The sequence below is a fragment of the Panthera pardus genome, unplaced genomic scaffold (assembly GCF_024362965.1).
Source record: "Panthera pardus isolate Hobbes unplaced genomic scaffold, ASM2436296v1 HiC_scaffold_8, whole genome shotgun sequence".
NCBI classification, from domain to species: Eukaryota; Metazoa; Chordata; class Mammalia; order Carnivora; family Felidae; genus Panthera; species Panthera pardus.
This window is the reverse complement of record NW_026527013.1, coordinates 121,862,057-121,889,920: the sequence shown is the minus strand read 5'-3', so window position 1 is coordinate 121,889,920 and position 27,864 is coordinate 121,862,057. Positions and strand designations below refer to the sequence as shown.

Genomic DNA, 27,864 nt, shown 5'->3' with positions numbered 1-27,864 from the left:
AAACATAAGGCCTCATCTGGGACTCAACCAGTCTTCCCGATTCCCACTGTTGCCCTCTTTTTTTTATTGAGATACATAACTGGCATATAACGTTATAGTAATTCCAGGTGCACAACGTAACAATTCGAGATTTGCACGTATTATGAAATGATCACCACAATAAGTCTAGTTATCATCGTCACCACACAGTTACAACATTTATTTTTCTTGTGACGAGAACTCCTAAGATCCACTCTCTTATTCACTCTCCCTCCCCCTCCGACCCACTACAGTCCGCCCCCTGCCCAACTGGACTCACCAGTGAGAGAGAGGGTGGGAGCTCCCAGGCCTTGATCTTCCCATTCCCTCACCTCAGCTGGAGACCTCAGGGATCACCTCCTCCAGCCTTTGCAAGACGAAGGTCTCCTCAGCCCCTCCTGGCACTCCTGCCCTCCCCCCATCCATACCCTGACACCCACCTGCACCACCCTCGCTGGACGGTGCTCAGAGTCTCCAGCTGTTGGCCACCTGCCCCAAACCCGCTCCTCTTGTGGGCCACATGCACGGTTCCCCTGCCCTCTGACATGCGTCCCTTGGGTCTGCCACCTGCAGCCCTGTCAGCTGCTCCTCTTCCCCCTCGTCCCGGCTGCCTCCCTCCTCTGCACTCCTCCAACCTGCCAGTGACCTTCACACAGGACAAGGTCAGGCCTGGCCACTGTGGTCTGGGGTTGGACTCTCCCCTCCCTGAGCACGGACACTGGGCTCTTTTGGCCCAGCCACATGGCGGACTCAGGATGACCTGGTCACTGATATTCCCAGGTTCGCTTTCCTGGGTCCGGGCTCTGCTGGGGCCACTGGCTTTTACAACTGATCTGAGAACAATTCAACTCTGCTCCCTGGCATTTATTGTGGTGGACTTGGGGACCGTTTTGCTAGAGGTTTTAGCCTTAGGACTTCAAGCGAGCCAGTTTTGCTGTGCCTCAGTTTGACTGTAAAATAGAAATAATCATAATACCTACCTCAGAGCTATTACTCTGTGATACCACCAGATTCATGTAAGTAAACTACAGAGTATATAGCATAGCCTGGTTCCAGTGAGGGCTATACCTGCATTAACCATTATTAAATTTCTTACTACCTGTGTCCAAGTTTTTGCACCTCTTGTTATCACCTCTATCCCCATAGCCCTGTGTGACATTCCAAACGGGAATGGCCAGACTGCTGTACCTTTATTTGCTGATGATTAACATTTATTAAACACTCAGTATGTGCCAGGCACTCTTCCAAGTGATACATTTGCATTAACTCCTTTCACCTGCTCAAACCTCTGAGGTAGTCACTAGCATTATCCTCATTCTATAGCTGAGATGACTAAGGCACAGAGAGGCTAAGTAACTTCTCCAAGGTCACACAGCAAATAGGTGGTAGAGCTGGGAAGGGAACCCAAGCAACCTGGCCCCATAGCTTGTGCACGCCTTCCCTACACTCCTGCTATTTTTTGCCTTTGGCAAGAGAAAGATCAGCTCAGAACTCATCTGTATGTTACTAGTGATCCCTCTCACACCTTTGGGGACTTATCAGAACTTCTGCTACCCCTTGCCCATATTTCTATATCTGAAACACCTTGCTTAGGAAGAGTGAATTATAGACACAGCATTTCACACCTGATATGGGCTTTAAAGGCCACCTTCCATTATTACTACTGAGTTACCTATGGGGAGACTGAGGCCAGAGAGGGGGAGATACTTCCCAAGTTCTCACAGCAGAGACTACTGGAGTCCTGTCTGACAAGAATGGGTGTGTGACAGATACCTGGTCTAGCGGGGAGTCCGCTCCCCCTTCCATACTGGGGAGGCCCTCCTCAGGCCCCATCAGCCCAGTGACTGATGGCAGTGGGAACAGACAAGAGCAGCCGTGTCCTCCGGTGAGCCACTGCGCCAAGCACACAGGAAGACAGCGTCATCAGTCAGCACACCGGAGCCAGCGGTGACTCACCAGGCTCCCAACTTTCTGCATGGAATGGGAGGGGACTCAGAGACCCTCTAGCCATCCCTCCCTGCCCCACACCTACAGGATGCTTTCTGCTGCCCTCCGGCTGAGGACGGCCCAGCCCCCGGGATGGGGTGCTCACCTCTCTCCAGCGGCTGGTCCAGGGCCTTCAGGGGAAAGCCCTGATGCCTTTCCACCCTGTTCTTCTGGGCCAGCTTTGCCTTACGGATGCTCCCACAGTGGGAGGGCAGCACCTCACCTTCCATTAGGCCACACAGATCTAGGTCCTCCTGCTCTCATGGGGCTGGGGCCATCTGGGCTATCCCCGATTGAACTCCTCTGGCCACTCAGCATCCCTCCCTGTCACCCTGCAGTGCCAAGCCTGACCTAAGACAGATGATCCACGAGAGCCTTGCTCGCCACATACTCCCTTTATTAATGAACCTGCCCCCCCCCCAGTTCCTTCTCTCCCTCCCAGGTGGTAGAGAGGGGTTCCTTCTCTCCGTCCCAGTGAAGGAAACCAGGGAGGGAAGACTGAAAGATAAACATTACCCCCCCAACCCCTGCCAAGCTCATCCCTCAAAGGGAGGGAACTACACTTGCTTCTGGGAAGGAACAGGGAAACTCTAGAACCTCTTCCTCCTCGGTAGGGGCAGAGCCGATGAAGAACAGAACCCAATGCCTGGGTAAGGGGCAGCCTGGCAATCGCAGGATAAATCGTTAATGCTGATGCTCCTCTGGGTATTCAAACCTTCCCCTTTCAGAACCTGGCCACTGGGGTCCTGTGCACAGTAGGTGACAGAACGCAGGTCCCTAGAAGGGCCCCCATGGTGCCACCCACACCCTTCATTTTACATGTGAGAAACCTGGGCTCAGGGCAGGGAAGGGCTAGGCTGGAACACATGTGCACCTTGGTAATGTTATCGCATTTCACTTGTGAGGGTTTGAGGCCCTAAGAAACCAGGAGACTCTCCCAAGGTCATGTTGCAAAGCCTTTCCACACTGACTAGTCCAGGCACATCTCCTGTCCTGGAGGGGGGTCCTGGGAGTTCTCTGCCAGGGAGAGCCCCGCCCCCCTCCACCAAACAACAGCAAGACAGGAAGAGAGGGGGAGGAGGAAGCAGAAGATAGAAGAAGGGGAAAGAGTGTGTACAGCAGGAAGGGCATCCTGGAAGGCAGTAGGAGGTATGGCGGGAGAGGCTGGAAAGGGAGGGGAAGGGAAGCCAGGAGTAGAGTCCTGTTTGTTGACAGTCTAGTGAGCCCCTCCCAGGCACAGAGGGACTGAGAGCGTCTCACCATCTGTCTGACGCTTGTCAACCAGCAGTCCCTCCTGAGTGGGTATGAGCCCCTGGAAGGGAGGGCCGGCTCTGATTGGCATGTGCCCCCATACAGGGTGGGGACCCAGAGAACTCTGACTAGTGCCTGGTGAGTGGGCTTGGGAAGGGGACGTGGGGGTGCCGAGGGGCTCAGCAAGGTGTCAGGAGGTGGGGGTGGACAAGAGGGTGGGAGGTTGGTGCCAGTCTGCAGGTGCTGGAGATCCTGCCGCCTTGGTCCCTGGGATAGGGTGGGAGCACAAAAGAACCGTAAGCAGGGGAGTGCAGTGAGAAGCTTCCTGGTGAAGCAATACTCCCCAGAAAGCTGGCAAGCTGAGCAGAAGGGGAAAAACCCACACTGAGGCCATTTTCTGGATTCAGGGTAGAGGTGATGGGGGCCTGGGCAGGATCCAGAGACACGGGAAAAACAGGAGACGAAAGCCTCCCTGGCCCACTTCAGGGGAAAATGGCAGGCAGGAAATGTCAGAAGGGAACAAGAGGGAGGAGAAGAAACCAAAGGCAAGACCTGGGTCACTACACAGCCTTAAATCAGAAGCTGGGAAATCTGAAGGAGCCTACAAAGGAGCGATTTATTTTTTTTTCTCGGTCAAGCCTCGGCAGTGCCCATTTGTCAGGGGGGGAATGTTGAGGACAGGTAAGGCACCACAGCACTGAAATGAGAGCACCCAGCTACTCCTCAAGGTCAAACCCACCTCCCACCACCACCCTGGTTGTATCTGCCTGGGCTGATCTCACCCTTGTCTGAGAACCACCGGCCCTCGATAAGGAGACCCTCCCTCCCGCCTGGGCCGTTTCAAGGCTCATTCTGCTCCCTGTGAGTTTCAAGTCCCGTTGGAAACATGAGGCATGTCCAGGCGCTCTCACATCTCCCTCCTGGTGGAGGTGGCATGGACCTGGACACGCAGGGTGAATGGGTAAGGGGGTTCAGGACCTGTCTGGTGAGCTGAAGTGACATGATGTCATTTCATTTTCATGAATGTTGTCTCCAGGTGTCCTCAGCATAGGAGATTTATCACATGGACACAGCGGAGGCCTGTCTGGAGCAGGGGTGCTGAGGTTAGGCAGGGAGCCTCTCCTGGCACTCACCCATTAAGCAGATGGGCACTCAGAGCTCCAGCCAGAGTGGAGGGAAGCATCCAAGGCCACCTAGGGCAGCTCGGGCTCCCAGGACTAAGCCTTTCCTTCTTCAATCTTTTAAACCACTTTTCTCCTCTAACCTTACAGCCAAGAGGTTGGCAAACACTTCCAGGAGGTCAGAGCCAGCCTGTCACCTATTTTTGTACAGCCAGTGAGCCAAGAATGGTTTTTCCATTTTTTTAAATGGTCAGAAAAAAATTACAAGACTCATATTTCATGACACATAAAAATTGTATGAAATTCAAAAATTTCAGCATTTGTAAACGGAGTTTATCAGAACACAGCCATGCCCGTTTGTTTTGTTTACGCATCATCTCTAGTTGCCTTTATGCTACAACAGACGAATTAAGCAGCTACAACAGGGTGTATGGCCAGTGAAGCCTAAAATATTTACTATCTAGCCCTTCACATAAAAAGCTTGCCAACCCTCAATGTAGTCTCATTCAACACACGCACTTTTCTCCACTCCATTCCACATGCATCTGGACTTTCATTAAGGAAGGTTTTTGTGATCTCCCTCGAGCAAATGTCTGAGTCCCCAGGTATCTGTGTGCCCAGATCTGTGTGAGACGGTGTGTCCCAATGTCCATATGTCTTTCTGCTGTTGCATGTTCTGCCCCACCTCTCTGGCAGGTGTCTTTGGAAACCTACATGCCTCCCAGGCAGTGTGTCACTCCCTCTATGTGTGTCACTGTGGGGGTGGCTGTCACCATGTGCCTCTTGACGGCATCCAGGGCTCAGTACAAATGTCGCAGCTGAGGAGTTTCCAAGCCTGTATGTTGCCAGGCAGCTGGACCACTAGACAGGCACGTTCGGTCTCTGCACTCAGATTGCTCTGTTCAGGAGTGGCCAAGGTTTCCAGGGCCTCTAGCCCTATCAGTGTGGAGAGCCCCCCAGGCGGCCCTGTTTGGGGCATCAGACCTCTGCTCACATACCTCCCCAGACGGGAAACCCACTGTCACCCCAGGTGTTGGCTCCATGCTGGGTGGCTCTCAGGGAAGCGAGGCCTTCCTGGCACTGAGCTGAGCCCCCGCTCTGTGCCTGGCACACCTTGGTTCTGCCCTCTGGCAGCCAGCACAAAGTGTCTTCCACTTAATCGGGGCCAGCCAGCCCTTGGTCAATGAAGTCTTCATCCCTGCGAGGCTAGAGACCTGGGACATTAAATCTGAGGCCACATCCCCAGGAAGAAAGCCACCTTGTGGCCTTAGCTCTTATCTTTCTTAGCCTCTTAGTTGCATATACTGATCTGTAAATACCTATTTTATGTGTTTGTTTATTTTACACAAATTGAGGGAGCGTCCCAAAGTAGGAGCCTGGCAGGGAGGGGTGGTCACATGAAAAAAAAAAAAAAGTGTCCCAAAGTATTTCTCCAATCAATCCCCTGACGGCCTGAACTTTACACAAAAGAGAACTTTAATGGACGCTCTAGCCTGATTAGTCCTCAGAATGTAGGGAAGGGTCCCTTGAGAGGCTCCCCACAGACTCCTGTCCTCATTGCACACAGGGACAAACAGACTAGAGGTAGCTTGGCCCAGATACAGACCCACCAATGAACCATCTGGAGAAGAAGGGGCCAGGTCTGCATCCTCTGTCAGCCTGCACACCTGTTGATGGATTGGTTAGAAGCTTTGACCAAGGGCCCACCCCCATGTGTTCTGTCTCTAATCATATGTTCCAATTCCAGCTTGTGTCCAGACTGGCACCTCTCATTGCCCTCCCCAAGGTCAGTCAGTGGGGAGCAGGAGCCCCAGATTCAGCTGGGAACTGGGGGCTCCACCAACCCCGCCTGCAGCCAGCACCAAACTGAGACTGGGACCTCCTGAGAAAAATCTGGGTGCTGCTGTTGCCCAGCCCCCAAACTCACAATTTTTCATCCCCTCCATTAGCTCACATCCATTCCAAAGCCTCTAGCCTGACCTGATGCTTGTCTGCCTCCACCCAACAGCAGTCCCAAGGCAAGTGGCCCTCCATAGACTAGTGTAGCCCCATCCCATTCCCTAGCCACCATCCACCCCCCACCCCCAGGGCTGTTCACTAGAAAAGCTAAATGCTGTGTCTTTTTTTTTTTTTTTTTTGGAGGGGGGTGTTTTGTGGGACACCGTATGGCCTGGGTAAAGTCAGGGAGACGAACTGTGCTAAAAGTGTAGAAATGGTCTGGAGAATTCCAAGGGGTCCACCACCCCTCTCCTCCCCCTGCAGTTTCCGGAAGGGGGGCCTGAACTCCTTCCAGTGGTGAGGCTCCACTCCCCAGCTCCGTGTGAAATGCAATCAGCTTCTGGCCCGGGTTCCCTCCAGAGTGGCTAGCTTCATCCACCGCCCGTTCTGGCCCCCTCAAACCGCCAATGTCCCGCCCAGGATGTGGCCCCCCGCCTCCTGCAGCTGCAGCGGGAGCCTGTGCCTTTAAGGCAGTCGGCAGGGGTCTTGGACTGGCCCGCGGCAGCCCGGGAAGGCCGGTGCTTTTCTCCCAACAGCCCCCTTAGGACGTTTTCTGCGAGACCAATGAAGCCCAAGCATCAAGACCCCAGCCCCTCTGCGCCGCGGGAAACCGAGAGAGGATGCTCTTATGAGCAATCCCAAATGTGTCACTATAGGGGGACATTCTAGGCGGGCCCTGTCCCCCACGCATCCAGCACATCGCCAGCCCACCCCTAAAGCCCCGTGAGGACTGCGGTAGCCAGCTCCCAGAGACCCTCCAGCGTCACCTTCCCGATCCGCGTAGGCGCGTCCGTCTGCCTTGGAAGTAGGGAGACAGGTCCCCTCTGGGTCCCTCCGGCCGCAGTGCCTTCCCAGCCCCTGGTCCTCCCTCTGGCACGGGGAGGGGAGGGAGGTGGCCCCCTGGGGGATGCAGGGATCGCTCGCCCCGAGTACTATCCCAGATATTGGGGGGAGGGGGAGTGGGGAGAGGCTGTCAGATTGTCGCGCACGAAAGGAGCAGCAGTAGGAGGGGGCTTCGTTTTGGAATCGGGAGGCTGGCCGGCGTTGGCCCTGGCCCGCTCTCCGTCGGTGGAGGACGCGGCTTGGGGGGGAATCACGGAGCTGGAAGAAGGAGTCCGCGGTCCCCGGGGGGCAAAGGTTCCCGATCAGGAGAGGGCGGGCGCGCTGTGGAGGGGCAGGGGCGCCTGGGCGGCCCTTACCTGCTCACAGCCTGGCCTCGCTGCGGGGCTGCGGGCGGCGGGCCGGCCCGGGGCAGACTCCACGGGGAAGGCGCACAGCGGCGAGTCCGCGCCCCGCGCCGCCTGGGGATGGGGAGCGTGTGCGCCGAGAAGCGCGCGCCGAGCCCAGGTCTCCGCGTCCGTGTGTCAGCCGGCGGCGGGTGTCCGTGGTCCCTGCGCGGCGGCGTGTGCGTACGCGCACGCGGGGACCGCGCTCGCCTAGAGCCGCCGCCGCCGCCGCCGTCAGTCACCGCCCGGGACCGGAGCGCGGCGCCCCCCGTCTGCACCCGCTCGGCTAGCGCCGCGCGCCGCCCAGCCGGCTGTGCCTGCGGGAGAGGCGCCGCCTCCGCCGCGAAGCCAGGCCCGGGGTCGGAGGGAGGCGACCGACCACCGCCTCCGCCGCGCACTTCGCAGGCTTGGGGAGGGGCGTGCAGACCAATGGGCGACCGGGGGAGGGGTTAGGCCGGGGTTGTGCTGGAGAGCGGGACCCCGCCCGCCGGGTTTGCCGGGCCTCGCGACAGACACCAGCAAGAGCTGCGGCTGGAGACCCCGGAGCGAGCGAATGTGTGGAGGCGATGACCTCCCCTCCCCCTCTGTCACCGGCCTTCCACAGCTCAGGGTTGGGCTTCGCTGGGGCTCGCTGCCCTCCTTTCTACCTTCCTTCCCCAAGATACCTAGAGGGAGAAAGCCCTTTTCAAACTTCTCCCTTCCAGGTCCTCACGAGTCCCTGTCCATCTGGCTGAGCCTGTACTTCCTCCTCCTCCGGGAAGCCTTCCTTACCAGGCAAGTCCCAGACTCTGTTCTGGTTACTCTTTGCCCCCCACAGCCTGGGCCTAGTAAGGTCAGCTAGCTTTGGCCAGCCTGGATGTCCTCAAATGTGACCCCCTGGAGAGCAGCTCTAAGGCTAGAGACAGGTTGGGGGAGGGGGGCGGGGGGATTACAGCAACTTAAAATGACACTGCTCTGGGGTCAGGCTGCTTGCTCCAGTCTTCACTGTGCCAGGGCTAGCTTTGTGAGCTTGGGCTGCTGACTTGATGTCTCTGAGCCTCAGCTTCTTCACCTGTACATGGGAATCATAATACCTATTCCTGCCCCTGCCCCAGGTCCATCTTGACAACAGCATTAAGTAAGAATGGTACATGTATCCCATAGTAGGTTCTCACTGGTTTTATTTACTCACTAGTGAATAAATTACTATTGCTACTGTTATTGTAGTCGTGCACAACCTCCTGCTAGTACAGGTGTTTAAACTAAGGTTTAAGAAGGGAACTAAACTGGTCAAGGTCATATAGCCAGTCAGGAGTGGAGCTGCAGCCTAACTGAAAAGAGTTGCCCACCCCACTCCCACCCCCTTGCTCCTGCCTGTCCCTGCTCTTGGGTTTCTGGTCACACCCCAGGCTTGAGCATCCCAAGACCTCCCTCCATACCCCCATCCACAGTTCCGCAACCAGCCTGTCCTTCCCCAGTCAAGTAAGTTATTGTCCAGCCTCCCTTGGGCCAAACTTTGGGTGTGGCCACCTCATTAAGGAAGCCTCAAGAAGGAGGAGGGAGGAGAAGGACATGAGGCTTTCCTTGGGGATTTGGTTCCAAATGAGAAGAGGAATCCATGACAGAGACTTAAAGGAGGTATGTGAGGCCCCAGAAAGATGCAAGGAGTTCCTAGGTTCACACAGCGACTTGGTGGTTTCTCTTCACTGCACACTGAACACTAGCCCCTGCTGGTACTCCACACTGTGGGTCTGCATGAAACACATTCCTCTCAGTCCAGGAAAACTTCCTGGAGGAAAAGAAGGTCAGTCCTTCTCTGTGCCAATAAAGAGTGACATCTCTGGAGAGAAGAGAGCCAGGTGCTGCACTATAGTCAGACACAGAGAGGACCTCCCTCTGGACCTGGCTACATCCCTTCCTAGCTTGTTGCCCTAACCCCTGGGAGCCTGCTTCCTTCCTCTGCTGTGAATAGCAAATGAAATGCTGTGTATGAAGGTGCTCTGTAAACTATGAAGTGTCTTGAGAGAGAAGAAAGCCTGCCAGGAGTCTCCGAGTCTGGAGGAAAACAGGGAATTCGGGATAGCAGGGGGCCTGGGAGTGTGAGAAAGGGTGGAAATCAAGAGTCACCTATGGCAGGCCAGCTCAAGCTGGAAATGCCAATAACCAGGGCCCCAGAAGAGGTCCCCTTGGCTCTGAAGTTCTGCATTCTGTTCCAGGTTTATTCCCTCTTTTTATACTTAGTGTTCCAGTTCCCACTCAGGGTCTGGATCCCCTGCTGTCTGTTCTGTGTCCCCACATGTATGTCTTGGTGTGGGCAGTGAGCGCTTTTTTTAATTGGTCCTGGAGGGGGCACCTCTCTAATTCTCTCCAAAGTGCTGTCTGGGCCAGCCGACCTTGTAGATGGACTGCCTGGTAACATCAGCCTGGGGGAGGCATGGAGGTGAACATCAGAGCTGGGGTCCAGGAGGCTTGTCTACCCGCCTTTCCTATGAATGAAGTGCCTGAGCCCAGAGGGACCACAGGACTAGACCTGAGGACACACAGGCAACTTAGTCATCAGATTGGGGGCTAAAGCCTGTGTCCTCGTGCTCAACTTTGTGGCGTTCTACCTGAAGGCTGCCCCCATTATGCCAGAGGCCCAGGCTGGGCTTTTTACACCCTGCACTCTTCTCTGCTCATCCAGGCAGAGGCTCTGGTCTCTCCAAATAAGCTTGGTTCTCCTTGAGCAGCAGCTACACCAATTCTGTTTCCCAGGCTGGGCTTCCCCAAGGACAGGGCCAGAGTCTCCCGCTTCTTCTGAGCCAGCCAGCCCATTCTCACCCTACCTGCCTGGCTTTGGGAAGACTGGAGGCTGAGGGCCCCACCCTTGGGAATGGTGCTCTCCCAGAGGGCCCCTTGAGTCACCTTCTCTCTCCTAGGGAGGGAGGCTGGGGGTCTTTTCAACAGCTATTCCCTACCCTGAGGTGCTCCCTGCCTCAGCTCCCTTCCACAAGCCAGCCAGCCAGGCGGGCAGCAGCTGAAAAATATGGGTTTTAATTCAATTTACTGAGACATGGCTGAGGGAGATGGATGTCGGGCTGCCCTACCCAGCATTCATCTCTCCTGTGCAGCAGTGCCCTCCATGACTCCTGGCCCCCTATCCCAGCCCTTACACTGCTCAGTCAAGGAGACCACACATTGGGAGGACACGGAGGCATTTTCACTGTAGATAGCTGACATTTGCTGAACAGTCACCTTGCCTTGGGGCCAGTGCTTCTCAACAATCGTGGTGCTACAAAGTCCCTGGGGAGTTTTGAAACTATACCTATGCCCGGGCCTCATCCAAAATCATTAGACAGTTGGTCTGTGGTGAGGCCTGGGCAAAAGTATTTAAAGCTCATTCCAATGTGCAGCTGAGGTTCAGAACCACTGTCATAGGCCCTCTGCTAAATGCTTCACATGTGGGCATCCCAAGGTGGCATCCTTGCATGTCCAGAACTGGTTATATGTGTGCTGGGATACTGTCCCTCAGCCTGCTAGGCAGGGAAAGTTTGATTCCAAAGGCCTTCTGATCACCTCCTGCATCCGTGCTGGACTCAGACTGCACAGGGAGGCTCTGAGAAGCCCCAGGTACACCAGGGAATGCCTACTGGAAGGCCTGGAAGCACAATAGGACAAGTAGCAGGGAGGCTTTGGAATGCTCAGCCCCCCTGCACGTGGGTAAATGATGCCCATTGCCACCATCAAGGTCCCCTCCCCCACAGAGACACAGGCCACAGGGACATTGCAGGTGTCAGGGCCTGGGCTCCCCTGGGATGGTTTCCATTCCAGAAACAAGCCCACCAGGTCAGGTACTGTCTTATCCCCTGCCCTCTCATCTGAGGTCAGCATCCTTATCCCATGAACCAATGCCATCATCAAGCACCTTTTCAGTTCCCCTGTGGACACTGGTCCTCAAACCCTCGGGATTCTCTGAGAAACCAAGGCAGAGAACATTAGGCTGCCTATATCCATGGTTTTTAAACAGTGCTCCAGGAGCCCTGGAAATCCTTGAAGCTGCCTCACCGGAAGGCCTCGAGTACAGGAGGAAAGGAGACTCATCCTCACAGCTGAGGAGTCCTGAGTCTCACTGTCCTGCCCCCCCGCAGGGCATGGCAGGGGATAAGGATGAACCTGTCTGGTGTCGAGAGAGGTAGGACCAGGGGACCAGGGACTTGGAACCCTAAATTCTAAGTGCAGATGTGACTGGTTAGCACCCCATTTCACAGACGAAGCAAATGAGGCTCAGAGAACAGAAACGACTGGCTCAAAGTTACAAGGCTAACTGGTGACAGAGCTGGGCCACATACCACATCTCTGGACTTTTCCCTGTTCCATGATAACTCAGAGAGTTGGGAAACGTGGGTGTATTGGGAGTCTGGTGGCCAAAGAAGTAATCCCTTAAAGCCCAGAGTAAAAGCGAGAGATGCGGTCTTCCTCCCCCATGTTCACAAGTACTCAAATGCAGCCTCAGGCTCAAATATGCATACTCCTGAATATACATACTTGTGACACATGAATGTACTCCACACACATACACGTGTGTATTTCCATCCAATATCTATGCCCAGGGGCACATTCACAGAGGGTCCAAGCATGCGCACACGCACACGCACCCACAAGGGCACCATCCACAGATCTGCGGTATGAAAGTACATCTTGTCTACCAAGATGGAGAGATGTTCTCTCTCCTGCAGAATTGCATGCAGGCTGTGGGTCTGTCTGCGGAGGCCTAGCTTCTTCACTGTCAGCCAGTGACATTTCTCGCTCATCTTCCATAGTCCCCTCCCGGGGAACTCAGCTGTCTACCCGTGGGAGCTGACTACCCTGCAGGGGACCCTGGTTGAAGGAGCAGGCGCTGTCTATTCTCCTCTCCAACTCCTCTCTATCCACAGGACTTCCTTTGCTCATCCCTGCCCCCGTCCCCTCCTCCATCTTTGGCACACTGGAGTTGGTATAGAGTATTCGTCTTCTGCAGAAAGAACCCCTCCTGGGCATCCTACAAATGGGCCATATTGTGTGTGCTTGAGAGCCATATTGCGCACGCCCTGCCCTCTGATTGCTAGGGGCTTGGTCGCTGCCCTGGGTCTGGCTCCAACTCCTACTGGGATGCGTACCCGCTCCCCTCTGCCTGCCCTCCCCGCCCCCTTGCAGATCCCACACTCAAAGCCAAGTCCCACTTGCTCTCGCTCCAGTTTCTTCAGAGCCTGACTTGGCTGCCTTGAAAATAACAGTGCACCCAGCCCACCACCAGTCCTGGCTTTAACACAGGGCCTCGGCAAGCACGGAGGTGTGGAAATTACAGATAATTTGTGTGGGAGGCAGCAGCAAGCATGAGGCACGGATACAGCCGTTCCCAGAAAAGCAGCTCAGGATAATAGGGGCCTGAAACAGGCTGAGCCCTGACTCGGTGTCGTGCAAATGATGCTGATAATTATATTAAAAGTAGGGCAAATAGAACGTTCTTTGACGACCAACTTTGGGAGCAGGTTGGCAGCTGATGAAACAACTCTTTGCCATGGCAGATGGGAGCACTGTCTGCAAGGAATTCACTGGGGCACTGGGGGCTCTAGCCCTGAGCAGGGGCCGGGAAACTAGTTGCAGCCGGCAGGATGGGGTTGACCCAAGGCCTTGCATACATTCAAGGGCAGGGTTTGTATATCAGGTTTCCGTTGCTGTGTAACAAGTTACCACAAACTTAGGGGCTTAAAACAAATCACACTGATCATCTCGGTTTCTTTGGGGCAGGACTGCAGCCGGGACCCCTGCTTAGGGCATCACAAGACTGCAATCAATCAGAGTGTCGGCCAGGCCTGGGGTCTCAAAGGAAGCTGGGCTCTTCTCTCAAGGTTGTTGGCTGTCTGTTGCTCATGGTTGTGGGGCTACAGCCCTCGCCTTCTAGAGGGCCCCTGCCATCCCTGCCATCTGGTCCTCTCTACAACATGGCAGTTTGCTTCTTCAAGGCCAACAGGAAAGAGCCTACTGCCTCTCTGCCCTTGATTTCTAGACCCTCTTTTAAAAGGTTAGTTCAGACCCTCTCAGAGTAATCTCCCTTTTGGCAAATTTAAAGTCCACTTATTAGGGACTTTAACAACATCAACAAAATCCCTCCCCCTTTGCCACATTACTAGCCTAAGCAAGAAAGTAAAATCCCATTATATTTATAGTTCCTATTCATATTCAAGAGGAAGGGCTTGTATGGGCTTGTACACTGGCAGCAGCAATCTTGAGGACCTCACAACTCTTGTCTACCACAGTCCCCATCACCTGGAGCCTGGTGGGATGGGGGCAACCCATTGACCAAAGATCCCTGAGGCCAGAGTCTGTGTCAGTTCTGTTCCATCTCCAGTGCTTGGCATGGAGTCAATGCTCAGGAAATATTTTCTTGGTTGAATAAGTGAGTCACCAACTCCTAACTCCATTGTACAGGTGTGACAGCCAAGGCCCAGAGAAAACAAAGAACTGTTTCAAGTCACCCAAGGCAACAGATGACAATGGTGAACCAATGATGAGCACGACCATGTGTTGAGTATTTACTATATGCCAAGCACCATGTTCAGCTTTTTTATTAGCTCCTTGAGTCATCATGAAGCTGTAGGATTTGGGATTATGATTACCCCAGGATTACAGACAAAGAGAACAAGCCTCAGGGAAGTAAGATAACTCGTCCAAAGATACTATTAGCACAATCATAAAGCCAGAACTCAAGCTCACTTGGCTTGATCCGAGTGTCCCTGATGTCCCCCCTTTTCTACGCTGCACTGCCTGTGTCTACGGGCAGGACGGACAGACAGCATCATCAAAAGGCCAGGTGTACGGGATGGTCAAGGATGCTCAGCCACCTCCCCCCCACTCCCTGCTTCTCACCACCATCACCACCCTCCTTCTTCCCAGGGGGATTTAGTCCTCACGTTATCACTCCATTTCACACTGGGCCACAGTGTGTGGGGGGGTTCTAATTATTCATAATTAGCCAGCCTGATTAGTCCTGTCATGACAGGATTGTCTCTTTCAGTTCTTTCTTTTGTGTTCTGAAGGCACTTCTCTGGAAAGGAGGGGACTCATCTGCGTGAGCAGGGAGAACACAAGGGAATCTGACTGGGTTAGCAAAGGGACCTTTTATGGCCACAGAGACAAGCACCTCTTGGAGCCTGCCCCTCCCACCAGATCCCCATGGAAAGTTTTTTTTCCAGCCCCAGAATGCAGAGAACAAGGGTCCTCCACATTGGAGGACTGGACCTGGCTTACTCCCCATACATGCACCTACATCACCCCCTCACCTTCTGGGAAGTCTCTGGTCAGATGTCCCTGCCCTCCCTGTGTGACAGCACCCTCTCTCCATCACACTCTACCCTCTTACCCTGCATTATAACACCGTGGGTAAGCATAGATTTTGGAGCCAGACTCCTGGGTTCAAATCATGGTTCTGCTAGTTGGACAAATTATGTAACTTTCTGTACCTTGATTCTCTCATCTCTAAAGTGGGACTAAACAATAGCATCTATTTTTTCACATTATTATAAAACTTAAATAAGTTATGTAAGGCATTAGAACAGTGCCTAGCACAGCGCAAGTGCAATAAAATATTAATTATTCCTTTGTTTGCTCTTTTTATTTACAGCACTTAGTGCTACCTGCACTTAGTTGCATATTATTTATCTATTTGTTCAATATTTGTCTCCCCTAAGAGAGTGGAAGCCCCTCAAGGGCAGGGTCTCTCTTTGCTCATTGCTCTATTTCAGCACCTAGAGGGCTTGGACAGTGTTTGTTGAATCAGTGAGTGAGTCCCGCCTTCCATCTTCCCAGGCAACAGTTTTATTATTCTCTGAAAGTTGCTCCTTAAAGAGAATAAAAATGCAGCTCTCTTGCCCTCATCACCTTCTGACCTCTGTCACCCTGGTTCATGACTTCACTCTGGAACCACAGACCCCTCTGTAATACGAAAGCCAAATTCTAGAATACACTCAAATGCGCTGAGACCCGTGTCATATAATTTGGGGATCGTAGAATTCATGGATTCCTAGAATGGGCTCCAGGATTTGGAGAATTCCAGAACAGAACTCTGGAATCTCAGCTTGTCATCTGAGAATTACTGATAGGACCTAGGAATCTTGGAAAGGAGGCCCAGAGTTTCAGAAGAGATTGTTGGAATCGGGTCATTGGGAGAATCTGGTGCGACCAGCTGGCTCCGCTTTGCTGGCTTCTTTGCAGTGGTGAAAACACAAGTGATGCCGGTGCTCAGAGCAGAGGGGCAGGGACAGGGGCCAGGACGGCGGTGGGAAAGGGCTCCCCTGTGAGGGTTGCTAGGCGCTGGCACTGGCCGAGACAATGCGGCTGGCGGGGAAGGTAGAGCCCAGGGCTGCATCCTAATCAGGATGCAGGGGGAGGATGGGAGGGAAAGGTTTGGGGCGGCATACAGTGGGGCGGGCATGGCCAACCCTAATCCCATTACAACTGGTCATCCAGCTGCCAGGGCTGGCTAGGCACCAGGCCCGGCTGTGCCCTTTTCTCCAATTGCAGTCTCAGGCTGCTGAGGACTTTGGATTCAGAATGTTCTCTATCTTACTTTGAAGTCCATACCCCAGAACAGGAGTATGGCTGCATCCTGAGCCCCAGGGGACTAAGAGCTAAAAGGGAGGTGGTGGCAAGGGGACTAGAGAGTGGAGGAATCCCTCAAGGAAATGGACTGACCCGGAGTAAAATGGTAGTACTTTGTAAGAAATTTTGGATATAAAACAGAGGTTCATAATGGACCCGACGTGTCCAATAAATGGACACCTGACATTACTTCTACCCTGAGAACTATCTCAGCCCCAGGCAACGCTTTAACCCAACTAGACACTGAACCCTGACCTTGTCTCAAATTGGCCTCTAATCCTAGTCTCAGAGGAAGTCCCTGCCCTGGCCACAGACTGACTTATAACCCTTTGCCCTCACCCAGGACCAATCCCTGATCCCAGCTATGGATTCCTCCTTAGTGAGCATACAGATCTCTGAAAATAGACTTCACTTCAAAGAACCCCAAAGACCAGCAGCGTTCTTTAAAACAGTGAAATAAAGCCCCCTGGCTTTTGGAAACTCACAACTACAAAGACCACTCGAGCTGAACTCCCACTCAGAGCCCAGAGCGAGCTGACTCACCCTCACTGTGTGGAGGGGTCTTCTCCCCAGAGGTAGCTCTGCTCCACCCCGGGCATCTTCCAACGTGAGCGAGAGAGTCTGGAAGGAGGTTGATGGACCAGGGGTTAACCTGACTCAGAGGTTGAAGGCAGAGACGCTGACCGTGGTGAGAAGGTTGGGTGAAGTGACCAAAGAGGTGGCCCTGGGGGTGGTGGAGGTGGAGTGGCCCTGGGGACGCTGATCTTGATGATTTCTGACAGTAGAGATGACAATACACGTGAGTATCTGTAAGCTTGGCAGTAGCCACCTACGCACACGGGTCTCCTAACTTCCCTTCCTCAGTCGCACTGTCCTCCTTTCTGCCACCTCGGCTTCAGCGTGGCTGGTTTCAGCATCTTGCAGTAAGTCACTGTTTTGCTCAGTGAGCCTGGCGCTTTTCGAGGAGGAACTCTGTACCAATTCAAGCAACAAATACACTTGAGTCTCTGTATGCTTCCTGCTCTGCTTTCTGCATCTCCAAGGTGGGGGACAAACTGGCCTCTTCCATCAATATGGCTGCTTCCCCCCTTGGGCCCTTAACACGGCCGACCCACACGCCACTCGCTCCCAGGAAGATCAAAGGAGTCCTGGCGGGAAGAGATGGATGGACCCGCAGCTGCAGTCATCGGGACAGAGGAGTGAGAAACCGTAGACCCCAGAGCCGGGGCTGTGCCAGCCACACCACACAGGCGCAGCGTGGCCAGGATGTGAAGGCTGCAGGGCAAGGCCCTCTACCCCCTCGACAACTTTCCTCCTTTAGTGCCTTGCCCGAATCTCCCCACCGGGACTCATTCTTCTTCAGTGACGAGTGGGAATGTGCAGTGCAGAGCGCCGTTGTCTGGTGGTAAGAGGCCTGCCTGCTAATCCGGGTCACAGCACTGCTTCTGACCGATGCTTCTGCCACCCACCCCTGCGTTCAGTTCGCAAGTACTGCATTCAGTACAGGGGAGGGGGGGGCGTCTGGGTTAGTACACGTCTTTATTGCCAGGCTGTTTTTTGCAATGCACACCCTTCGGCGTCCTGAATCCCGTTCCAAGTGCTAGTGGCGTTGCCCGGCCACTGTGGCATTCAAAACGCGCCTCTGCATTTTCAGCGCTGCCCACTCTCTGCTCCCTTGAGAACCATTTGGGCAGGTTGTCTCTGCAGGGCTTGCAAGGGGAACAGCCTCGAAACTGTTTCGCCAACATCAGCCCACCACCCACCTCCGGGCTTTATGAGAGAAGGCGAGAAGTTGAAACGAAAACCCCTGGGGATACACGGAAGGTGGAGTGAATTAGTGCTGATCACACGTGTTATATTCACGAGAAACCCCTTTATGGACCTATCCGTCCAGTGGGAGCGACAATAGCCATCCTCGCCAACCACGAGGAGATAATCCCGCACCCCTAAGCTTGTTTAAGCAAGGGGGTCTTTCTCCTTCTTGCCACTCAGTGGCCGTGGTCGTATTTCTAATTTTGTGTTACCTCAGTTTTCCCAGAGGTAAAATGTGAAGGATAATGGCATGTCGTTATGCTACGGGGTTGTCGTGAAGATTAAATGTGTTTAAACAGACGGCGCCTAGATGGTGTCTGGTATCACTGAGTCCTCTGTAAACAGTAGCTATTACTACCTCTACTTTCCTGCCCCTCCCACTGCTGTCATCACTGCTCTCCCCCCCCCCCACCTCCCCCCCCAACCCAGTGCCTGGCATTCCATAGACACTCCATCTGTGTTTGCTGAGCTAGAGTGCCTGCAGCCGTGGCGTGTGGTGGCGGGGGGGGGGGGGGGGGGGCTGTGCACTGTCACCAGGTGGGCGAATGCACACCCCAGCCCTTCCCATGCTCACTGTGCATGCCACTCAGCGCCTCAACCTCCCTGACAGGCTCAAGGGAGCTGAGCAAGCCCTTCTGAGACTAGAACTCAGAAGAACGTAGAACTCGGAAGTAAGGAGAACTGGAGCAGGGAGTTCTTCTCGTGCTTTCTTCCCATTTCTTCCCCTCTAAGGTTGAACACGTTGCCAGGATTCCCTCCCACCCCCACCCCAAATGGCTGCCTTTCTGGTCGCTTGACTTATGATAACCTTGGTTGGGTAGAGAGTCCCAGGTCAACTGACTCAAGTAGGACATCTCCCCAGAGGTCCGTATCCGTATGTCCAACGGCCCAGCTGACATCCCAGCCCAGTGCTTCCAACACTAAATGCAAGATCCTGCTCCAGTCTGCACCCCTTCCCACTGCCCCATCTCCACAGATGGCACCACGTTCAACTCCTTGATGAGCCCAAAACCAGAGAATCACTCTTGGTACTTCTCCATCCTTCACGATTCATCTAGGGAACCACCATTTAGTAAAGGATGCTCTGTGGGCAAGGCCCCATGCCAGGCACCGAGGTTGCAGTGGCCCTGCCCTCCTGGAGCCTACACTCAAATGAGTACCCAGAACTTAAGCAATGATCATACAAATAATATAATACAACTTGTTATGCTGAAATTAAAGAATAGGGGGCCATAAGCCTAGGGGTTAAGGGAGTTTTCTAGAGTAACTGTCAGTTTATCTCAGATCTGAAGGACAAGTGCAGGGAGGTGGGAGGGGGTAGAAGAAGGTGGGAAGGGGAGAATGCTGCAGCAGCAAAGGCATCAAGAGCAAAGGCCACGAATAGAGGTGGCCTCACTCAACACATGGGACTCAGACCAGTGTGGCTGGAGGACAGACAGCAAGGAAGAGAGGCTTGACTTGAGGCCAGAGGCCTGATCAGATTGTGAGAGTCTTGGGGGCTGATCAAAGGGCAACAAAAGCCCTCAGACTTTACCCTAAGAGCAGTGGAGAGAAGCTGCTGAGGAGATGATCAGGTCTCCTTTGCATTTAAATGATATCACCCAGGGGCGCCTGGGTGGCTCAGTCGGTTGAGCGGCTGACCTCGGCTCAGGTCATGATCTCGCGGTCCGTGAGTTCGAGCCCTGCGTCGGGCTCTGTGCTGACAGCTCAGAGCCTGGAGCCTGTTTCAGATTCTGTGTCTCCCTCTCTCTGACCCTCCCCCGTTCATGCTCTGTCTCTCTGTGTCTCAAAAATAAATAAACATTAAAAAAAAAATTTAAATGATATCACCCAGGATGCAAAGGAAAAACCAGGCTGGAGGATGTGGGGAGACCAATGAGGAAGCTGTTGCAGTGGATGAGGAAGGAGATTATGGTTTGGGCTCAGGGAATGGTGGGAGAGGTAGAGAGAAGTGGGGTGCTGGAGACCATCTGAGGAGATGAAATCAGCAGGACTACATTTCCCAGCTTCTCTTGCAGCTGAGTGTGAGCCTGTGACAAAATCCTTCTCAATGGGACACAAGCAGAAATAATGTGAACAACGTCCAATTTGTGCCCCCAAAAAGGGGCATGACCTCTTTGTGGTCCTTTCCCACTGGCTGCCATGGGGATGTGATGGTTGGAACGAGAGCACCATCTTGGACAAGGAGAAGAAGGCTGCTTATGAAGAGGAGCAAAAGCACCCATTTGAGGAGGAGCCTGGGTGCCCAGTGGTTATGGAGCAGCCACAGCAGCCCAAATTGTCCACCCAGACTTTTATGTGAAAAAGAGGGAAACTTCGATTCTGTCTGGGCACCGCATATTTGGGTCTCTCTGTCCTAGGTGCTGAATCGGACCTCCATCAAGTGGCAATTAGACACTAAGAACATGGACAAGAAAGGCAGGGCTTCCCTCAGGTCTTGGACTTATGCCACTGGATGCAGGTGATTGAGGTTCCTAACACAGAGAGCCCTGAGGGAGAAACAGGCTGCACGGTGGGGTGAGATGGGGTGTACAGATTATGAACTTGATGGGCAAGCTGAGCTGGAGGCATCCTAACAGGAGACAGGAACAGACGTGAAGGGAGCAGGTAGGGAGCTTCAAGGACAGGAGGCAGTTGGAAGAAAGTGCAACCAGGCAGTTCCTGGAGGACTCAGCAGTTTCCAACCCTGACTGTGCAAGAGTAGACAACAAATTCTGATTCTTGGGCCCATCCCCGAGATTTTGATTTATTGGGTCTGGGACAGGGCCTGGCATCCATGTTTATTAAAACGGGTGGGGTGCCTGGGTGGCTCAGGCGGTTAAGTGTCAGACTCTTGGTTTCAGCTCAGATAATGATCTTGTGGTTTGTGAGTTCAAGCCCTGCATCAGGCTCTGCACGTATATGTGGAGCCTGCTTGGGATTCTCTCTCTCTCTCTCTCTCTCTCTCTCTCTCTCAAAATAAATAAACTTAAAAAAAAAAAAAAGCTCCCCACGGTGCAGGGGGTGGGCAGAGGAAGCAGGGGTGTGGCCACAACCAAAACCACAGGAACGGATGAGATGCCTCAGGAAGGATGGTGGAGTGAGAAGGGAATCCACCTGCCCTCCCTCCCATGCCTCCCAGGACAGCGGAGGGGAGAGAATGAATGATCCCGAGCAGCCACCCAGCTATCCGCATCCTAGTCCTAGCATGGACTGCAGTAAGGAGAACCAAATAGGAAGCACAATGGTCCTCTCAGGAGTGACAAGGCTTTAAAGCAACAAAACTGGTTCTTTCCCCTCCTCTCTCCTTCCTTTCCTCCTTCCTGGGGCTCCCTGCATGTCACTTGTCACTCATTACTCACTCAGGAAGCTGCTCTAGCCTTCACTGGACCTGGAAGCTGACCTGGCCAGAGCCTGCTAGCAAGGGGCTCCGCCTTCCCTCCAGGGAAGGACCCCCTGCCCAGGGCAATTCCATGAGGCTGTCACTGCAGCCACGTGCTCTGTCTGCAATGTCAGGGTGGCCTGCGCAGTGAGCACACACACACACACACACACACACACACACACACACACACACACGAGTGAGTCATCGGGACATCTACTGCCTCCGCTCTTTCTAGCCATCTTGTTTTCCTGGACCTCAAATTGCTCATCTGTAAATATCCCTCCACTGGGTCCCCACAGCACATGGCCAATGTATGTTCTGGGAGGTGAAAGTGGAAGGTGGCAAGGGTCAGCCAGATCTGGTGTGAACATCCGTGCTGCCGTGCCCATTGTGTGACACTGGGTGAGTTATGCAGCATTTATCCCCTCTGAGCCTGTGTCTTCATCTACAAATTACTTAGCATAAAACCTAGAACATAGCAGTAGTCAATAATATATATTAGCTACTTTTGCTCTTAACAGGATTTTACCAAATTCAGAGAGGGTTGTGAGCTAATATGTCAGGAAAATGCCTGACCTGGAGTATGTATTCAGTGCATACTGGTTCCCTTTCTTCCTTCAAGTTTAATCAAGTAAACCTTCAGCGCGGTGCAAGTGTAAAGTCTGCAGACTGCCAGTTCTCTGTAAGGGTGAGGTTTCTGCCAGTGTCATGGGCTGGTGGGGGAAAGGGCTTTGAGAACCAGCGCCTGTCATGACCATCTACAAAGCGGGAAGTCAATCACTCTGCTTGGGGTTACTCCTGCAGGAGCAGATGTGAAAGGTCAGACACAGGGCCAGGGAATAAAATGCGCAGCCTGCGGGGTGAAGAGGAGCTCTGGGGCAAGAGGTCAGTGGTGGCATGGGGTCGGGGAGGGGGCAAAGGAAGGCCTACCAGACAATGTCTCTTGGATGGGTGGGTACATGAATGGATGGAATCCTAGGGCCCCCGCTGGGACCAGAGGACCTGGCAGACTTGAATAATCAGATTCTGAGCACCTGCCCTGAGGCTAACAGATCCTCCTGCCCCTATCTCTGACTGCTGTTACTCCCCTGGGCCAGGATGGTGCAGTGGGCCGTGGTGGGAGTTGCTCTCCCAATGCCCGGCCCGGAGTCACCCCTCAGAGCCCTGAGTTGGAGGGTTTTCCCAGGGCTGACTGCGACCTCAGCCCACAGTCCCCCCACTGGGACATGTCAGCAGGGCCTGAATAACTTGAAGGCGTTTTTCATGTATCTGGCCCCAAAGTCCTGCTCTTCCCACCTTCCCCTTTTATTCCTTCTCTTTCTGCTCCCCCAAATGAGAAGTTAGGGTCCAAACTGAGGCCACGTCTCCTTGCACTCTGCTGCTTCCCTCCAGGGCACTCCCTGCCTTCCTTGCCCCAGCACCTGGCCTACCTTTTCAGGCAGGCCACCAGTCACTACCTCTGTCTGCAGAGCCCAGCCACGGTATTAGAGTGCCCTTGGTGGAGTCTTGAGGTTCTCAGAGAGGGAGAACGTGCCTGCTGGAGTCCAGCATTCCTGAGGCCCTCAGTGGCAGAATGGCTTCCAAAGATCCAGGCCAGTGAGCTCACATGCTGGGCTGCAGGCTGAGCCTGGTCTCAGCGGTGGCCAGTCAAGGGACGTAAGGGGAGTAGCTGCTGCCTGGAGTTGGGGCTCTGGGAGCTCTTAGTGGAGGCTCCTGAAAGTTCTGGCACATGGATGGAGTTCTACTAACGTTTGTTGCATACATTATTCCCATAAGGGAGTTTAAACACCGTCCCTCCAACTCCCCTCATTTTGAGACTGAGCGATGTAGTCATGGAGAGTAGATGGCGGTTCCCCCCTGTCCCTGCAGAGGGCCACTCTCTTCCTACTTTACACCCAGAGTCAGAGAGCTCAGCTGGCCTTGCCAGCTTCTCCTCTGGCAGGATACGCTCTTCTCAGCTGGCCATCAACAAATCCACTCCAGGTGTTAGCCTCCAACAGTGCCCTGAAAGCTCCCTCCTGCCAGGGACACCCCAGCAACTGAGTGGTCAGCCCTGCGGCCCCAAAGGTATGAACAGAATTGGCAGGAGTTCAGACAGAGGCCCTCCCTACTAACGTCACGCGCCCCCAGCCAGCCCCTGTGGGTGTGAGCAACACCAGAATATCCCAGGCACTCGGCAGAAACTAACACAATCGGGCTGCAGAAATCCATGAAAAAGAATGGGTTTTCTTACTGCGCTCCGAAGCTTTAATTTCCTGTGTTTGCCCCCAAAGGGCTTTTTCATCGACAAAGCACTTGGTCCTGTGGGCAGTGCGGTTGAAGAGAAGTTGCTGATGGAGAGATTAGCGATGGGGGACATACAGGGGCTGGTGCGCTGAGATGCCGGCCCTGAGGTAGTGGGAACAGAGCCAAGACCAGGCCTGGACTAGGGACGGCGGTGCCCCAAATGGCCAAGAGTGAACAGACCAAGGACAGAAGCCAGGTTGGGCTGCAGTCAGGAGCCAGGTGGCAGAGAGCAAGTTGCCAAGCCAGAAACAAGTGCTCTTGAGAACAGATTCCTGGAGACAGAGACCTTTTTAATCGGCTGAGAGAGATGGTGAAGTTAGGGATGCGGGCCAGCTGGAAGCGTCTGAGAGGCAGGACACAAGAAGCTCAGATCAGAGTTTCTACCTATTGCTCCTCATGGGTCCTGAGCTGCAAACTGTCCGAGCCCAGAGCTGAATTTGTGAGCTGTTGCAAGGAGGAGAAACTTCTCTAGGTGAAGAAAGGAGAATCCTGGGGAAGACAGGGCTGGCAGGTTTGTGGTGGGGAGGGAGGGAGAAGCATTTTCTGTCTTCAACCCTGGAAGGATGCGTATGGGTGGTCTGCTCGGCTTAGCTACAAAGAACTGTAGACTCACTTGGAAGCAGTTAGGATTACAGTCAGACATAAGGAAGGACTTCCTGACAAATGAAACAAGCTGCCCGGGTGGCTCTTCCCACATCCCTGGGCCTTCCTTTTACCTTAGCTGGGGCCACTTGACATGGCCCTTCCCTGATGTTTCAGAAACCAGGGATGCCTCGTTCTAGGGACTCGGCATGAATCTGGCCAGCCTGCAAGGCTCCAGCCCAGACATCCTACCTTGGGCCAGTGAGTTCTCCTCCCCACTTGCTCTAACCAGCCAGAGGCTCACAGGCTGTCCATTGAGCCTGAAAACTGACCCCACCCTCCTTCCCCAGACATCTTCCTTTCCTGCCTAGTTTTCCTCTTAAGCCACTGGCTTCTCTCTCGGTCTCCCATTCAGCTTCTTTCTCTGTGGCTCACCCTCCAAATGTTGGTGTGCTCCCAGGCTCCATCCAGAGCAACCTTCTCTTCAACATCTATACTCTCTCTGGGTGATAAAATCATCCCCCGTGTCCTTAAATTTGACCTGCTGATGACTCCCAAATGTCCGTGTCCGTCCCAAATGCCTCCCTCCCTGCAAACCCCACTGCCTTCTTGACGTCTCTAGTTGGATGTCTACAGTCATCTTGAACTTAGCAGGACCAGCACGGAACACTCGGGCTTCCTTCTGCAGATACCTCATTTCCGTGAATGGCATCACCCCCTGTCTTCTGTTCAAAGCAAACCTAGTGGGCATTCCTGATTCCTTCCCTTCCCTGCCCCCTTCCCTACATCCACCCATCAGTGAGTCCTGTGGAGCCCAAGTAGATCTTGAATTATCCCACTTCTGTCTGACTCCATCTTTTCCATGATAAGCTAGCCATCATCTTCACGGGACCTGGTTAAGCACAGAGTCTGGAGCCAGCTCTACCCTTACTCCCCGTGTGGCCTTGGGCAACTTACTTAACCTCTCTGGACCACAGCTTCCTCACATCAAAGTGGGGATAATAACAATATCTCCCTTACAAAGTTGTCAGATTAAGTTTAAAATTAAGTCAAGTGATGTATGTAAAAAAAGAACAGTGCTCAGCACATAGGAAGCCATTTCATCAACATTATCACTGTCTAATTCAGCACCATCCAACAGAAACATAATATGAGCTACAAACGGAAGCCATATGTGTAGTTTAAATTTTTCTAGTAGCCACATTTGAAGAAATAAAAAGAAGCAAGCGGAGTTAATTTTAATAAAACACTTTATCTAACCCAATATATCTAAAATAGTATGATTTTCGGGCGCCTGGGTGGCTCGGTCGGTTAAGCTTCCAACTTTGGCTCAGGTCATGATCTCACGGTCTGTGAGTTCGAGCCCCACGTCGGGCTCTGTGCTGACAGCTCAGAGCCTGGAGCCTGTTCCAGATTCTGTATTTCCCTCTCTCTCTGTCCCTCCCATGCTCATGCTCTGTCTCTCTCTGTCTCAAAAATAAATAAACATTAAATTTTTTTTAAAATAGTATGATTTTCACATGCAATCAACATAAAATGTGAATATTTTACGCCATTTGTATTGTATCAAGTCTGAAATGCAGTGCATGGTTTATACCCACAGCCCATCTCAGCTGAGGCTAATCACATGTGAATGTGCAAAAGCCTCCTGTGGCCAGTGGCCACCGCATTGGGCAATGCAGGTCTAAGCAGTGTCCATGTTTCCATTCTTCTTCTGCAGTGGAGTTTCTTAACCTGTGCACCACTGACATTTTGCACAAGTGGTGGAAACAGAATTTGAACCCAGAGTATATGTAGAAAGAGCTAGATGTGAGTACAGTGTGACCCTGGGTTATTTAAAAAGAAGAGCAGCCCTGGGAACACCAGCATTTAGATGATTTCACAACCCCACCACTGCTGACATTTTGGACCAGATGATTCTTCACTGTGGGGCTGTCCTGCATGTTAGATGTTTAACAGTATCCCTGGCCTCTACCCACTGAGTGCCAAGAGCACCCACTCCTACCCCGAGTCAGAACTGCCAAATATCCTGGGGTGGAGGGTCACTCCTGGGTGAGAATCACTGCTCTTGGGTCTCCTCTGTTTAGACTCCTCTACTGGCTTCTCACCACACTGAGGATAAAGTCCAAACTCCTCACCATGGTTGGCAGAGTCCCCAGATCTGGCCTCTGTCTGCTAAGTGCTTCTCCTCCTCTCTCCTCGGCGCCCACCACACTCCAGTCTTCCCAGCCTCCTTGCAGCATCTGAATAGGCCAAATTTCTTCTCTCTGTGGGGCCTTTGCCAAGCTGTTCCCTTGATTTGGCCATGCTTTTCTCCTTGACCTTTACTCTGCTGATTCCTTATCACTCAATTCTCAGCTTAGGCTCAGTGGGGCCTGCCAGACTTACCCACCCATCCCCAATCCATCATGGCACTTTGCTCACCATCCATCTGCATGGTGTATGCCTCTGCATGCCACCTGATTGATATTTTTAGATTATTATTGACTGTTTCTCCTCTACAAGCTCCAGGACCACAGGAACCTTGTCTATCTTGAGCATCACCAGGCTCCCAACATCCAGAACAGAGCCAGGCAAAGAGTAGGTGCTCTCAATTAGTACTTGTTGAAGGAATCAATTCCCTCTCTGCTCTGGCATCTGTCCTCAGCTTAGAGACGCCAAAACCTCCCCCACCCACCATGCCAGCAATGTCCCTTGATTCTCCAGTGGGTTGATCAGAGCTGCTGCCTCTCCAATTTCTCCTTGGCAGGCCCCTATGGATGGCAATTCAGGTCTGCCTCCTGCAGCAGCAGTCTGCGGAGGTGTTGAGGGACTGAAAGCCATGCACTGCACAGCCATGTCTGCCCAGAGAGCGTGCCTTTCTCCAGTTCACAGGAAGGGGCCATGGGAGCTGACAGCATCCTTGCTTACGTGGCTACCCGATGCTTCCTGCAGCCCAGTCTCAGTGGAACACCCCATCATAGCAGGGGTCCCTTCTGGTGCCCCAGGCCAGGTGAGCATCCAAGGACCCAGCCTGGATGCGGAATGCCTGGATCTTTCCTCCAGACCTGGGAAAACCGTGGAGGTGGGACACTAGCCCTTTCCCCAGTCCTTGTCTTGGGAGCCCTCCCTACACCTCAGCTGTTTACATGCAGAAGCCACAGTGCCCAGGACCCTCTCCTCTCTGCATGCCCCCTCAGCCTCCCCTCCCAGAGCCAGCTCTGCCTTCCACATCTCTCAAGACAAGGGTGGAATGGTGCCTTCATGCACGAGTGACTATAATTTAGGAAAGAACTGCCCAGCCACCAGAGCCTGCAAATCCTGGGAGTGGCAGATGGAGAGGCTAACAGAGCAAAGTTCCCCCTGGAAAAGGGTTCTCAGCAGGGGCATGGAATTAAGAGTAGAGGGTGGTTTCAGGATCTTGGAGCAAATGGTCCCGGAGACTTTGCCTAATAAATGCCCTTGAGAGACACACCCTCCTAAAGACTGTTCGGGGCCCATTCCACTGGCCCCTGACATCTTGGCTGGGCTCTTGTCTCAGGCCATTAGAGTCTGGAGGGCTGGAGATCACCCCCCCGTTCCTTTGATATATGGGGAAACTGAGGTCCAGGGCTGTGAGATTCCAATGGAATGTTCTGGAAAGCAG

The 27,864-nt window shown here is 53.4% G+C and overlaps 1 protein-coding gene across 7 annotated transcripts in view; it reads right to left on the bottom strand.

The window, feature by feature from the left end:
* ADCYAP1R1 (ADCYAP receptor type I) overlaps positions 1 to 27,864 on the bottom strand; it is a 100,042-nt gene that overhangs the window by 51,065 nt on the left and 21,113 nt on the right. For 3 of the 7 annotated variants that reach the window (XM_053896960.1, XM_053896962.1, XM_053896963.1), the window contains exon 1: positions 7,574 to 7,980. The exons of 1 other annotated variant lie outside the window; for it this stretch is intronic. The gene's annotated coding sequence lies outside the window, so the exon portion shown is untranslated. Of the gene's footprint in view, positions 1 to 7,573; positions 7,981 to 27,864 lie in introns of those variants that run through there. 3 more of the 7 variants (XM_019443735.2, XM_019443736.2, XM_019443734.2) reach the window with 3 other exon arrangements.